Source organism: Ambystoma mexicanum, chromosome 6p, assembly GCF_040938575.1.
Source record: "Ambystoma mexicanum isolate Mex_15411 chromosome 6p, UKY_AmexF1_1, whole genome shotgun sequence".
In the NCBI taxonomy this organism is placed as follows: Eukaryota; Metazoa; Chordata; class Amphibia; order Caudata; family Ambystomatidae; genus Ambystoma; species Ambystoma mexicanum.
In genome coordinates this window covers 416782486-416798597 of record NC_090935.1, presented here as the reverse complement: position 1 = coordinate 416798597, position 16112 = coordinate 416782486, and the positions used below count along the sequence as shown (strand labels likewise).

Sequence of the window (16112 nt, the reverse complement as noted above, 5' to 3'; positions counted from 1 at the left end):
AAATAGGTTTACTACTCCTCAATAGGTACAAGCTGATCCAACAGATTTGTTATTATTTTGACTGGGCCTCATGTAAAACTGGTCAGTAAAACAGAGTAATACAAAAAATAGAAAGAAAAGAATTGAACAATGGTTTTGGTAATTGAAGTTTGAAGGGTAAAAAAACAGTATGGTTTGGAAGCATTTCTCATAACAATCAGACGATGGGGAGTGGGGTGATGTGGGTGTAAAAGGGAAAAAAAGCAAAGGGCTAGCGCTGAGGGGGATTGGAGAATGGTAATAGGTCATCAAAAGGGAAAGATAGAAAAGAGCATGTGCAGAAGGTTGATGTTTTTGTCCCCCCAATTATAAAAACAAGGTAAGCAAAAAAAAAAGTAGCCCATTTAAAACATAGAAACACCAGGGTTGCTTAACAGTGATTTGTATAGCTTGAAATTATAACATTATTCCATTCAGTAAGGGTGAAAGTCCTAAACTCTAACCCACATTAAGTTTTGCTTATTCCACCCCACGTTTCACTAACCTTTTAAAAATCTGTTCCCATCCAGGGCCTCAATGGAAGTCCAACAGTAGTACAAGTCAGTTTCCCTGACCGACTATTATGTACTCACCAGCTGGTGAAAACGTCTATGTGATTTTTAAAATGATGCAGCTATTTAGTAATACAAGCAAATGTTAGGTAAGATTTTTTATATTTATGACAAATCTTCATCTTTTGCCTTGTCACTAGGTGAGTGGTTATCTTTTTCCCCTCCCACCTAGTCTTTTATTTTTTTTTGGTCTCTCCATAGTGTGCGTTTGCATTTATAGTTCCCTATAACCTTTGGGCTAAGGCTGGATTTCCCCTTTGGGCTTCCCTTTGTAATTTTTCTTAAATCTTGATTAAACTACTGTTCCCAAGAAGTAAAGTGGGATTACAATCTCCTTTACATTTATATAGTGAGCCAACACACACCACCTTATAGGGCGTTCTGGGGAGATACAATGTATCCCCTCGCTTACTTACCTGGTAACGTTTATGTTACAATTGCAAGTTTACTTGGATGGCTGGTGGCAGTGAAACTACTTTTATGACTGTCATTAGTCGCAGGCTGTCAAATCAGCTGTGGTAATGCACAGGAGGGCCACCATTATATGCTAGAATGGTGGGCTCCTTTTTTACATCATTTCTTGTTTGCTTGCTGCTCCTGGGGTATTCATCTGCCATTCTAGACGGGAACAACTTCAGTTGAAGTTTTGTCTTCAGCAGGAATCCTTTGTATTCCCAGCAGAAGCTCCAGAGTGTCTGAAAAGGCAGTAAGCGAGGGAGGAGTCCACAACTTTGCAGCCCTTCGTCTTCCACCTTGCCTGAAAGGAACAAGATCCCAATGGGGGGCTGGCTGCCCTGATTGGACAGCCGGACTGTCCCTTTCTGTAAAATGCAGGGAGAGTTGTGCTGTAGTTCCTGATAAATACTCAGGAACCTGGAGCTGCCGACAAGCCGGCCAGTGGAACCAAAGAGGATTTCCAGTGACCGGAAAGCCTACTGTGTAATCTGAGCCTGATGTAACCCTCCCTTCCAAGAGACAGGGGGTGGGGGTCACAAATGCAACAACTCCTACTCCGAGGCTGGTAAAATCCACTAGTCTCAAGACGACCTGCAAAATGAGCCATCCCTCGACGTGCTGCGACCGTCCTGGGCTGCAAACCGCCAATAATATGGGACTTCAAAGTTTGAGTGCAGTGCATGGTCTTCAACGTCCCAATCCCTCCGAAACTTCGGTGGACTCCTGCTGGGCCTCCAGAGACATATTCTGAATCCCTGAAGTCCCCTTACCAGAGTGCAGGACCGAGTGAGTGAAGAGAATCAGACCAGCGATATTCTTTCTTCATCTGGTTCTTGTAAAAGAGTCCCCAAGTCCACAGCCACAAGTAGCCGCAAAGAATCCTTTGTTGGAAGCCTCCTAGGTTGATGACTGCCGCCAGTTTTCCTTCAGTGTCCATTTCTGCAGTCTGCTGACCAAGAACCCAAGAACTGGATTCTGTGCTGCTGCATCCTGAAGGCATCCACCCAGAAGCTCTTCTTTTCTCCTAAGGTAATGTGTTGACTTGGGTAATACTTCACTGAAGTCTTGTGTAAATCTTGCGAGTGGGTGAATCGTGTGGTTGGCAGTCAACTCTAAAGCTAATACTTACTTGTTGAAGATATCGGCTGGCTCCTAGAGCACTAGGGTCCCTCTTCTGCCTCAGAAAACACATGCTATAGACTATGCAAGGACTCTTAAAAAAATAAGTCTTCGGTCTTGATAACATTCACAAGTGTAAAAGTACTTACTTCTAAATGAGTTAGGGTTGTAACTGTATCTCTGCAATAGAATAAGTCATGTGTTACAAAATGTATTACTTACATTTAAGTTGCTCCTTTAAAAAGTATAGTTCCACTCTTCCTAAGAGTAATTATGTTGGTACTATTTTATTATTCTTAACGGAATGAATGTAAAAGCTTACCTATAGGGTTTACCTATCTTGAGTAACGGTGTTCTTTGTGAAGTGTACCATTGGGTTTTGCATTCCATTATCTGCTTCATATAGACCTAAAACATTCCTAGAGCCAATGCTTGTCAAAGAATTGCCTACTGCCCGTCTGAAAGGTATATGGCTCTTGTACTTACCTTGAACTGCTCATTGCCTTCTTAAAAGTCTGCTAGAGTACTTGCTTACCCTAGAATTGTATGTAACACTTCTGAAAAAGTATCCTTGGTTGTACTGTCTATTCCAGTAATAGAAATAGCGTAATCAGATACCAATAGGTTGTACTGACCTTGAATAGCTGCTGCTCTTCTTAAAATATTAATGGGTTGTGCTTTCCCTGAAGTGCTCTAGGGCACTTCTAAAAGAGGCTCGCTGTGTGTATACGCATCCTTCAGTTGCTTTAGGCCTCTAGGTAATATACAAGTTCAGTTACTCCCTCCAGGACTGCGTTCTAAAAAGTAACAGTGTGTAACTGTATCCATTCTTGAAAGAAGAAAATCACACGTGTCAAGATAGACTTTTAACAGTGTTGGTCCAATTAAGTGATTCTGTAACTGAATAACACTATATATTCTCACCAATGGGGTCTGCTGCCCTTGAATTACTAAAACTCCCAAGAATAGCTAAATGCCATTCTGAATGCGTTATTGGTTTGGTGCACCTTGACTGCTGAAATGAATCTAAATAAGGTTATACTTTGGTTTGTATACCATAAATATTGAGTTGGTTTTTATAATTGTGTTTATATGATATGTGATAGTACTTACCTTTCCCAAAATTTATCTTGGCCTACCAGCATTTAAATAGACCATTTATATTTACAATACACACGCTTTTCACTGTTTCTTTGGACCATATGTATGCTACAATTTCTTTGTACCACGCTACAGCCCTCTCTCCCCAAGATAAAAGTCTGGCCGCTCTGTCTATGCTATCAAATGTTCTCAGGTGGTACAGCCTTATACAAAGAGTGGAGTTTTGTACCGCCTCCAATATGGTTTTATGAAGCCCTTAGTTGGACTTTCGAAAAACTCCTGGCTGGAGTTATGTTTCTTTAAGAAGTACTGAGTTTCTCATTCCTTCCCATATACTTAATTTAATAGTGTTTGCATTTGGTAACATTACCAAAAGGCCATGGTGTCCCAGCTTCCCCTGGGTTTACTCACTGGCTCTCTGCGGCATGCAGCGGCTCTTCCACGGCAGGTTTAATGTGGCTATCCAGCGTCTCATTCCTTGATTTCGTGCTTGCTGCTTCTGTTCTGCAGCTTGCGCGTCTCTCGCAGTTCTCGCTTGCCTGCTCTGGGTCTTTCTGGTGTTGAGTGGCGAGAAGGCTGTGAAGAATCCTGCGTACGCCAGGAAGTATTCTCTTCCCCTCCCTTTCCTGGCGTCCCCACAGCAGACCAGTCTCTGCAGTCTACTTTCCTCCTCAGTCTCTTCTGTGAGCCAGTTGGCTCCACTGACCTCTCGACGGCAAAGTACTCCCTCTGCCAACACCAAGAGCATGTGATTCTACAAGCCAGCGTTCCCTTTCTATCAGCTGAATCCCTGGTTTAAATGTCCTGGCACCAAGTATGTTCTTACAACCACTAGGGCACAGCTTGCGCTTCTGGGCTTCAGTGAACTTCCTTACTGGGTTCAGCTTTCTCACAGTATTTTGGTAGTCAAAGAAGGAGAGTCAGCTCTTAAGGACTTTTATGCAGAGTAGGGGCAGTATTCTCAGTAGTTTGTATGGGTAGGTGAGTGGAAATCCCAACACTGCCATTAAGGCACACGAAATGGATAAGGTATCCCCAACAGGAAACGAGGAGGGGGGAGGGGGGAATATGATGCCTCGTCCGATAATGCCATATCACTACCCAGAGGGTTGCCTCCCCCATATAGCCGCCCCCAGGGTCTGCATCAGGTAGCTGCTGCCATCCCATGGCTACATGGGCATAGGCTACTGCTCGGAAAGGAGCGATGACATCATCTGATTCGTCACATCACCTAAGGAAGGAGAAGGCGCTGCTCCTGCCTGCTACAATCGTACAGCAAAGTACTGCTGGAACCTATGTGTTCCAGATCTCACTACAGGAACAGAGGGAATCATAAAACTGCTCACTCCATTGACTCAGTGGGCACAGCAGAGTTACTAAATTAGGATCTCATCCAAATAGCACTAAAAAGGCAGTGAACTGGTTTACCTGATGTCTGGGATGCTGGCTCCCCTGCAACGCATGATCATTAGGTAGTGGCTAAAACAGAAGACTGTTCCAGCATCAATTACATGCATTGTTCTTTTCTGTGAGGCTGCAATCTCCACATCGGAAGTACCTCCACAAAGATCCTGTACTTGGGTAATCTATTTTGTCCTGCTCCATCTGCCTGTGTCGTCGTGCTATCCTCATTGATTTAGGGGTAGAGAAGGTGCAGGAGGAGAGAGGGCATCCCCTACATGTACTGCACTGAAGTGACTCAGATCTCCATTTCTGCACTCATACAAAAGCAAGTTGTGTAAAACCAACATATGCCGACTAGGCCGACAGTTTAATAGCTAATTTTTCCTACAAGGCAAACCTTTCCGGTTGGGTTAATACCACTGGTTAAAATTGTGTTTTTCCGTTCTAAACTCACAAAGCAGATGGTACAAAGCAAAGCTAAAAACACCCAAGTTCACATTTTTTAAATGCGGGAGCAAACCGTGCAGAGGAGATGGAACAGAAGTTTACAATAAGAATAGAAAATTCAGTGAGGTATGAAGTTAGATAGGAGAGGGTGGAACGAGAAAGCCTCAGGAGAGTAGTGATGGAAGTCGGATGGACTCATCATGGCAGCAGAGGTCGTGGCAGTCCTTTGGGGCAGTGAAATCAGCCAGTAATATGTCCGAGGACGGATCATCGTTGGGGATGTGGGGTGGTGGATGTCCAGGCCCGGACAGGCTCAGACAGGTTTAGTGGAATTCAGGTTGCTGCTGCCCAATGACAGAAGGGGCCTGGCCTGCTGCTGCACCGGCTCCTCAGCAAGACTATCAGGCAGCCATCTTGGAGCAATTTTCTAGATATGCTGTTAAATAGCCAAGCTGGATGATTTTAAAGAGAACCTCCTTCAGGAACACGGCCACACGTGTGCACTTTCAAAGTGCAGAAAGTGAAGTTGAAAGTGAAGCCGATTGTAATAATGCCGTTGGGGCAGAGCACTCGCTTCACATTTGTTTCTTAGCAATATTATATCAAAAAAAGCCCTTCAGTGCTTACCTTGTCGGGGGTGGTGACAACGCTGCTCCTGCAGCGTGTGGTGGTGGTCAGGGGGGGTTGAAACCCACAGGGCTGCATTTTTAAAGAAAAACAGGGCATGATGTAGCTGAAAGCTACCAACCAAGGTAAATGGCCAACACTACAAACAGCTCTAATTGTACAAATGGTGCCCATTTTCACAAATGGTGAAATCTATTCCCTGCCTCCTAGTACACCAACTGCCATGAACAATAACCTACTCCCAACCTACCCGCTGAAATGTGGCATTCGGTCTCAGGATGCAACTCAATTGAGCCAGGAACAATTCCTAAACAACAAATGTGGAGGCACTTGTGTTGCCTTTCCACAAAGGTATAACCCAACTCCTCACAATTAACAATGGCTCTGGCATAGTCATGTAATTCTTCAATCAGAACACGCTCAGGGCAGGGAGAAAAAGGAAAGTGCTCAGAAATGGGTGGTAGCGTTGCAAAAATAAAGGGCTGGATCAGGAATCTGTAATGGACAAGATCTCACCAAAAATAGTAATACTGGCCCTCAAGTGGGACTGCAAAAACCTTCACCCTAAGGGGATTACGTTTGGCAGGACATTACCAAATAGGCAAAACATATCAAGGATGAACAGGAAAGAGCACAGGACAGGAGAGGGAGCACGTACCAGAGAGCCAGGAGAGAGCGAGACAAGGTCTAACAGTCGCAAGGTGAAATGGGACCAGTTGTCAAGAGGCGAGGGGTAGGAGCAATGGGAGGACACCAGGTTGCAAGGCCTTTTGCAGGTGATTCTAGGACCTCTTATGCACTATGACGACGTTGACGCCTTTTTGCATACCTTGCTATGGCAGTTTAAAAAAAAAAAGTTTATTATTTTTTCAGCCACCGTATAACAGACTCTTATACAATTAGCATGACAATATACAACCGATCATGCCTGTGTGTTCCCTAAACACCCCACCCCTCAAAATTCCCTCACCCATCCCCCAGCCTATACACCTGCATTCTACTGCCACTGTACATTGAACTGCACAACACATATGGGATACATTACTCCCTGTAATCGTATTTCTGATGCTTGTATCAGTTTAGCTGCAGGGTATTACAGTTGTTTTCGAAACTCGAAAAAGGGTCGTCGACAGGGCGTGCCAGTAACAATATCCCTAGTGTGACGTCCACTGTACCCATGGACTTTCACGCGTCTAGGTCCCTCAGATTGTTTTGTTCTCACATGAGGTTGGATGAAGTGTAGCGCGAGTACAGGTGTATCCAAGCAGATAGATAACAGCTCATATAACATAAGCTGCAAGCATCAGAAATACGATTACAGTGAGTAATGTATTCCTTCTGAGGCTTGTGGAATCTGCTTTGATCACATGCTATGCATCGATTAGCAAGCCGTGTTAGGAGAAGGTGGCGAGTCGTCAGAAGGAGCAGCGGCAAATAGATGTTTTAGAACCGCTTTTCCCACCTGTGAATCTGCTTTGGAATGCATGTCAATGCAGTAGTGCAGAGTTAAAGTGTGTACTGACCTCCATGTAGCTGCTTTCCAAATGCCGTCTAGGGGGACATTTGCGATAAAAGCCACAGTAGCTCCTGTGCTCCGTGTAGAGCGAGTTCTTAGTGTAAAAGGCAGTGTCTTGTTTGATAATGAACAGCATAATTGTATACATCGGACTATCCATTCCGGAAATGCTGTCTCCTTCTTTGCCTGGTGCTATGGAAACAAACAGTTGATCTGTTTTCCTAAGCGGGCTGGTCTTGATTACGTAGTAAAGGACTGCCCTCCTCACATCCACTGTGTGGAGTTTTACCTCAGCTGAGCTAGTTGGATTAAAGCCGGTAGCTCAATAGATCGGTTCACGTGAAATTTGGAAATTAATTTAGGGGAGAACCTAGGATGAGTACATAAAACCAATTTATCTTTATGGATAATAAAGAAAGGGTCCTGCACTGACAATGCTTACAATTCACTAACTCTTCTTATGGAAGTAATAGTCACTAAGAAGGCAGTCTTGTATGTCAGGTGTTTAAGACTTGACTTATGCATATGCTTGAATGGGGCCACCCCCACCCCATGAGCTTTGCTAGTACTACATTGAGATCCCATCCTGGCGATGGGTTTGAAATTTGAGGATGGAGTCTTTACTGCCTCCATGAATACCTTAATGACTTGAATTTTCCACCACAATACTTTACTTTGAGAGGTGGTATAGGCTGATAAAGCCGCCAGGTGGACCTTTATAGAGTTGAATACTAACCCCGAATCTAACAAGTGGACCATATAATTTAGAATGTGTGAAGGAGTGCATTCTATGGGGTTTATTTGTTTTGACTGGCACCAAGTTACAAATCTCCTCCACTTCTCGAAATAACGAAATAGAGTTGCGTAAGCACATTTTCCTGATCAATTCATCCATAGGGCGTTCCCCTTGGAGTCTGGCTAGGGAACCTGGACGCAAAGGCTGGGCACTGCTTGTTTTCTCCTGTAGCGAACAAGTCTAGTGTGGGGTAACCCCACAGAGAAGAAGTGGTCTACGACGCTCGAGTCTAGTTGCCACTCGTGTTCCTCTGGTAGAGTATCTCTGCTCAGAGAGTCTGCTAGTGTGTTGAGTACCCCTGGAACAAGTTGGGAGGATAGGGATATCCCTCGTCTGAGTTCCCATTTCCATATTTTCTGCGCCAATTTGGACAGACTTGGAGAGTGTGTGCCCCCCGGTTTGTTGATGGAGAACATCAAAGTTGTGCTGTCCGTTGGATTTGAAGCGACTGGTTCGCGAGTTGCACTTCGAATTCTTGAAGTGCTTTGATTACGGCTAGTTCCAGCAGGAGGATATGGTTCTGTGCCGTGATGCTTCCAGAGACCATGTGCTGTGTGGTGAAAGTAATGAGCCCCCCTCCTGGAGAGTGATGCATCTTTGTGACAATCGTTTGTGCTTTCGGATCGTGGAAGGGTTTTTCCCGTTAACAGATCACCAGCGTAGGTTTTGAACTAGTGTTGGCGAAACAACCACTAGAAGCTCCCTTGCCTGAGACCACTGTTTCGCCAACCACTCCTGCATTGGTCGCAGACATGCATGTGGCACTAGATATATTTACGACGCCATCATGCCTAGCAAACGCATTACTTTGCGTACGCTTATCTGGAGACCAGCTTGATACTGGGGTATTTGCCGAAGCATGTTCTGCACTCTTTCCATGGATGGAAAGGCTAAGCCAGTTCTTGTTTCTAATACAGCTCCTAGGAACTGTTTTGTTGCGTTTGGTACAAGACTTGACTTTCTCGTTGATTGAGAAGCCCAATTGAAAGAGAAGATTTATGGTTCTTTGCCTGAGTTGTCTGCAAAGATGGGGGTGTTTCTCCTGTGATCAGCCAGTCATCCATGTAGGGGGTACACTTGGATTGCCTCCCTGCGGAGGTGCGCCGCAACCACTGCCAGTATCTTGGTGAATACCCTTGGAGCCGAAGCTACTCCGAAGGATAGCACCTTGAATTGGTAGAGCTGGATTGCTACCTTGAACCGCAAGAGTTTTCTGTGCGCTGGGAAAATGGATATATGAAAATAGGCATCTTTCATATCCAATGTTGCCATGTAATCCCTCTGTGTTAGCAGGGGAATTACCTCTTGTAGCGTTGTCATGCAGAATTTTGTGGCTTTAAGTGTTTGCAGGACGCAAGTCTAATACTGGGAGCATCGTTAGATATTTTTTTTGGCACAAGGAAGTGTGCTAAATAAATACCCTTGGTTTCCTCGTTGGATGGCACAATCTCGATGGAGTCCTTCAAGAGCAGCACGTTGACTTCTACTACCAGGATGAGTTCTTCCCTTGTCTTTCTTTGGCGCAGGGGGGTGGGGGGGGGGTGGTTCCATAGTCTAGGAGCTCCACACAATACCCTCCTGCTACTGTAGAGAACACCCACTTGTCCGTGGTTATTCCCTCCCCTGCGTGGGTGACGTGTGAAATCCGTCCGCCCCACTGGGGAGACATGGGAGGGGACCTTTAGCAGGCAGTCATTGTTTGGGAGGTGTTCCTCCACCTCTAGATGTGGAGGCTCTCCCCCAGCCAGGGCCTCTGCGCTGACCTCTTGGATAACCCTGGGACGCTTGACCCGGTTTGTACAATGATGTATTCTGATTTTGTCCGTATCCGGACCCTCTTTGGGAACCTTGGCCGTGAAAATTGTTCCCGCCCCATTGGCCAGGTTGTTTGTTAGTAAGTTGCCCAAGGGATTTGAGGGCATCATATTCCTCTTTGGCCGATTTGAGAGCATCCTCTACCGCTTTGCTGAATAACACCGTTGGTTCCACTGCATGTTGAGTAACGTTGCCTGGGACTCAAGCTTGAAGCCAAGCGTGGTGCTTGAGAATGGTTCCTTCTGCGAGAATACAGCCTGCATTATCTGCAGCGTCAAGATTTTTCTTCAGCAAACAGCTGGCAGTGGCTTTGCCTTCTACTATTACTAATGTAAGTCTAGACTTTAAAGGCTCTGGAGCAGAGTCGATGAGGGCCGTAATCTCGTCCTATTTATGGCAGATATAGCTCGCCAACAGTGTGGAATTGTTGGCAATTCTAGTTGGAAACGCTTCCGAAATTGCAACATTCCTCCCCATGGTATAGAGCTTCTTGCTCTCCTTGTCTGGGGTAGGCTCTGAAGAGGCTACTGGTGTCCCTGCCCTCTTCCAAATAGTTGTGACAACTACTGAAACCGGCTTAAGCTGTCCTCTGATATATAGAGGGTCCCATGGCGACGGGCGGAAAGGTTTTTCTATCTGCGGGTTTACTGCCCTAGTCTGATTTGGTGTTTCCAGTGAAGGTTGGATTCTTCTCTGAACAGACTTTAAGATAGGTATGAACTGGGTGGCAGCTTTTTTTTGTCTCCCAGGATGTCTTCGACAAAATCTTTGTCTTGCCGAGTCTCCTGTGTTTGAATACCGAAGTGCTCAGCTGCTTTGATTAATAAGTCGTTAAATAAGGGGCGATTATCTATTGGAGAATCAGGCACTGGGGAATCCAGTTGAATTGGGGGTGACATATTGTAGACTTCTACCTCATCATCATCACCACCACCACCACCACCACCATCACCGTGTTGATATTGGTCCCGATACCCTTCAGTGTCAGTGTGGATGTCATATAGGTCTGCAGAAATGCAAGACCTTTTTGCTGGTGGTTGTGATGAACACATTGGTGGCAAAAAAAGTGGAAGACAGGAGCTGAGAGCTTGAGCAGTATGGGGTGTATTTTGAAAATGCTCTGGTGCATGAGGGTTTATTTTCAGAGAATTTGCAAAAAAATGACATTCTGGACATCACCCCATCCAGGTCCTCTGCTGACCATAGGGCCGAGCCTGGGAGGAACCCCGGGTAGGGTATGGCAGGGACTTGTGGTGTAGAAGTAGGTAGGCCTTTATTTTGTAAGGCTTCACTTAGGGAACCCTCTTCTTCCTCTTCTTACTGTGAAACAGTTACAATCTCCTTTGAAGGGGTAGACTTGTCCTTATGAGCCTTGTCTTTGTTCTTATGAGACTTGTCTCTATGATCAGAGCTTTTTGAGGATGATTTTTTGGAATTCGAATGCTTAAACAGTCCTTCTGGGACAGGTTTCTTGAGCAGGTGAGATAACCCTATGTTTTTGGACTTTCCAGCCAGTTTTGACGCAATATGTTGAGTTTCGGCATTGGAAGGGACTTCCACCTCGTCTGTCGACGTTGAGCGTTCTGTGGAAGGAGTTTTATGGGCGGCATCCTTTGTTTTATGGGGCCGGTCACATCACTGCGGGTTGTGTTCTTAGTGTGTGAAAAGGAAGTGCCTTTGCCGCTGGGTGTCATCTCCACAACAGAACCGCCAGCCTGTCTACTAGGGTCGGGGGCTAGCACTTGGGAACTTGGATGTTCCCTTCGCCCGCCGAAAAGACGGCAACACTGCCGTCACTGGAGGCTCCCTCCACGTCGGCTTTGACCTGCATGGCGTGATGGGCCCAGCGTTCAGTGCTGCGATCTTAGGTCTAAAGAGCTTGCAAGCTCGACAGTGCTTTTCGTTGTGGTGCAGACACAGGTTGCACACTTTTGCCGATTCACGAAAATTTTCTATTACACGTGTGGCAGAATTTAAAGGGCGTCCATGTCTGGGAAGGTCAGCCAGGCGATAAAGGGAAAAGGTGGGAAGATGCATGGTCAATGACCGCCCCCCACTATCCCTACTGTACGAGCGTAGGCGCGATGGGCCAAGGCCGAAAGGATCAGTTGAAAATCTACTTTGTCCGACGGCGTTGTCTTGTCTTTGTCTTGTCCTTTGTACCGTGTCGAAGACCGATGTCAAAAAGATAAAGGACAGGAAGAGTAACTATAATGAAACTTGATAAGTAAATGGCGTCAGCCGAAATAGAACTCTGCGATAAGCGACCGCTCTCAATGCTGATAAAAAACAAATCTGTGGGACCTCGATGCGTGAAGGACCATGGGTACAGTGGACGTCACAATAAGGATAATATTACTGGCACGCCCCATCGACATCCATTTTTGGGTTTCGAAAAGAACTGTAATACCTTGCAGCTTCCACTAGATGTCAGCCTATGCAGATCATGTGATCTAAGCAGATTCTACAAGAGGTGGGTAGATAGATAATTTTCCCTTTTTGAGACTCGTGTGCACCAAGGTCATCAATTCCTGCACCATATTCTTCCATCTTTTGATCTTCTTGGCTCCGATGTGCAGCCCCTTGCCACACCGAGGTTTCTGCCTGTAACCTTTTTGGAGGTCCCTCTGCCACTGGTGTACCTCTGTGCGCTTTCCAACCCATAGCTATCCTCTGTTTTGCCAGAATGTATGCCAGATCCTTCAATTTGCTATCATGTTTTACCCGTTTCAGGTGCGCAAAAATACCTAGCATGCAGGCCTTGGCGATCCTACGTCTAACGTTATACCTGGCTTAGCTAAGGCTTGGACTATCCCTTCCCACAATTGTCAGATCTTCTGAAAGGATTACACTAAAGTCCATTGGTCTACCTTCTCGTAGTAAGTCTCCCACCGTTGCTACTCCCATGGGTCCCCAATACTTCCTTACGTTTAGTCCGAGTTGTGGAATCTCTACTTTTAGAGGGTTGCCAAACATTTGGTCGAAAAAAATTGGTCGACCAGACAAATGGTCGAACCAATTTGGTCGAAAACCAAATGGTCGAATTTTTTTTTTTTTATTTTAACACTTTTTTTTGGGGGGGTCCCCCCCAACCCCCTTTTTTTCTCTAAAAACCCCTTTTTTTACTAAACGAAAACCCGAAAAATAAATATATAAATAAAAAAAAATTCGACCATTTGGTTTTCGACCAAATTGCGTCGACCAAATTGCAGTCGACCAGTTCTTTTTCGACCAGTTGACTGGACACCCTTTTAGAGTCACCAATGGGATCTGGGGGGAGTAGGGTGCTTCTTGCTCTAAAAAGCAAGAAGTCCTATGCTACATAGTCCTACCTAGCATCAACAGCAGCAGGGGTTTCATGACTTGCGATGCGCCTCGGTCCATATCACCTCCTTCAAGAAGAACGGGGTCCATGCTGGCTGCAGCGACCAGGTGTCCTGGTCTGCTCATCAGACAGCCACTTCATGACAAACTGTAGCTGGCACGCCACGAAATATGCCTAAAAGTTGGGCACTTTTATAGCTCCTTGATCAAATGGCCTTTGCAATTTCGCTAGTGCCATCCGGCATCTTGAGTTATGCCATAGGAAGTTATGGCATATTGTGTCGAGTCTCTTAAAAAAACCTTTCACATTAGTAAAGTAGTGTAGAAGTCTCAGAAGCACCACCATCTTTAACAACGCTGTCCTCCCCATCACAGAGTAGCAACCTGGCCCAGAAAGTCATTGACTTCTCAATTTTATCTACCGCTTTCAGTGTGTGCTGTAAGTGTTCTGTCTTGGGGTCATGGAAGATATCCACTCCCAGGTATCTAAAGGAATTCACTTCCCACTTAAACGGTAGCGCTAGCAATGTGTTCAGTGGTTTCCCTTTATACACCGCTATGGGGAACAAGCACGATTTCTGTAGATTCATCGTAATACCAGACAGTTCTGCATAGCGCTCCAGTATGTCTAGAATGTACTGTATAGCAGCATATAGGGAAATCAAATTACCTATGCCCCGTACTGGTATGCCTGCCTCTTGGTATGCCTGCCTGAGGTACACCGCTAATGGATCCAAAGTCAGTATAAATAACATAGGCGGCGGAGGCCAGCCCTGCCTCGTGCTTTTTCCTGGCAGCCATCGGTCCGAAATGTGGGTACCTGTCTTGACCCTCGCCCTCGGGCTGCTATATAGCAACTGTACCCATTTTATGAATGTGGGCCTCATGCCGGACCGCTTTAGAACCGCCAGCAGCGATGGCCATCTAACCGAGTCAAATGCTTTGGGAGAGTCAAGCGAAGCCACCGCTTAAAGGTCTGTGCGGTTATGGGTATGATCGATATGGTGTAACCTCATCAGGTTGCACGTAATATTCCTGTCTGGGGCGTATCCCGGTTGATCTGGTTGTAAAAGCTTAGATATTGCTGGCTTAAGCATGTTGGCCAGTAGAGCGGTCAGTATTTTGCCATCCTGGTTAAGCAGCGACAGGGGTCTGTAAGATCCGCAGACAGTGTCCGGCTTATTGGGCTTCAATAGTGGGAAAATGACTCTCGTAACGACATTGGTATCGTGCCCGTCTCTCGCGCTTCATTCAGCATTGCTAGCATCGGGGGTACCCCATCTGCCATAAACTTTATAAAAATTAACTGGGTAACTCATCCGCCCCCCGGGGTCCTTACCATTCAGCAACCCTCTAATAGTAGATTCTAGCTCCTCCATGGTTATGGGAGCCGCCATCTTACCTGCTGCCTCTGCGTCCAGTTTGGGGAGATCCATCTGCGCAAGGGCTTCGTCTATGTCTATGGCCTGTGTTTCTGATGTCTCTGCATATAACACATTGAAGGGCAAAGGAAGGCATAAACAGGTGCTTTCATGAGTATTACAAACACCCCTTGCTTGGCTCGCCTGCAATCTCCCGTATCATGTCCCATTCAAACTCACTTTTGTACAGCCATGCCAGCAGGCGCCCCCGGCTTGTCTACTTCAGCGTGTTGCCTTTCTACATACTTCTTATAGCTCAGCTTGCCTAGCCTTTCCCAGTGATCCAGACATTCCTGTTGCAGGCGGATAACGTTTTGGGCCCTATCTTGGGGCGTATCTCCTGCGCAATCTATACTTTCTAGTTTGGTCTCAGCCTCAAGTAGATCTTTTCTATTCTGGCTTGCATTTCCTTTGCTTCAGCTATTGCTGTGCTCCTATCACTACCTTAAAGGCGTGCCAGCCGATTCTACTCTCCCCGTGTTATTTTTAAAAATAGTCTTTCACCCCCTCTTGTAGGTGCTCCCAGAACATTGGATCTCTTAGGGATTTGCATATAAGCTTCCAGGTCGGAGGACAGTAATCTCAAAGGACAAGAGTGCAAAGGTTCAAACGGAGCACCCATGAGAAATCTCAAAACCAAATTGAAATCCAAAACCGGCACCTGGAAAGAGGACAGTGGGAATACATTAGTCAGTCCTTTAAGAAACTGAGAAATCAAAGGAATCTTAAAAGTAAGAACATTCTTCAGACGAGCGCTTAGATAGACAGCGCCGCCAGTAACCTTCAATGGTACCCACTTGAATGCCCCTGTGGGCCAAAGAAAGCAAGAAAGACAAAACCATAGGAATGGAGCACTGAAAAGGATCAACATTGTGATCCCTGCATCAGTCGCAGAACGTACGCCAATAGTACAGGGATTTTGTTGCAGGCCACCTGGTCGAAAGCAACACCTCCATCACCTTATCCGAGAGGTCCCAATCCTTATACCTCAACCTTTCAGATACCAAGCATGGTGGTTGAGATTCTTGACCTCTGGATGGAGAACCTGACCCCCCCCCCCCCTCCAAAACCCCTTTTTTGTTGAGGTAATGCAAGGCCACTGTGTTGTCCGTCATGACCAGGACACTCTTCTCCTTTACTGAGGGCAGAAAAGCCTTCAGGGCTAGCCTGATGGCTCTCAGCTCTAACAGATTGATGGGGAGACTGGACTCCGACGGAGACCAACGACCGCTGGCGGTCAAGTTGTTGGCATGAGCGACCCCATCCTGTAAGGGAAGCGTCCGTCACTACAGTCACCTCCGGCAACGGTTGCCAAAACGGTTCCCCCTTCATCAGGTTCCCTTCGTTCACCCACCACAGAAGGTCCTGGCAGACCGAGCGTGGGATCTGAACAGGATCCGTCATCTTGCCGGAGAACTGCGACCATTGTATCTTGAGGACCCATTGCAGGGATCTCCATCCGCAGCCTGGCCTCTGGCACCAGAAAAATGCAGGAA

The 16112-nt window shown here is 46.1% G+C and overlaps 1 protein-coding gene across 8 annotated transcripts in view; it reads right to left on the bottom strand.

Moving 5' to 3' along the window:
* Positions 1–16112, bottom strand: part of ZNF131 (zinc finger protein 131) — a 190919-nt gene that overhangs the window by 100627 nt on the left and 74180 nt on the right. The window lies entirely within an intron of this gene.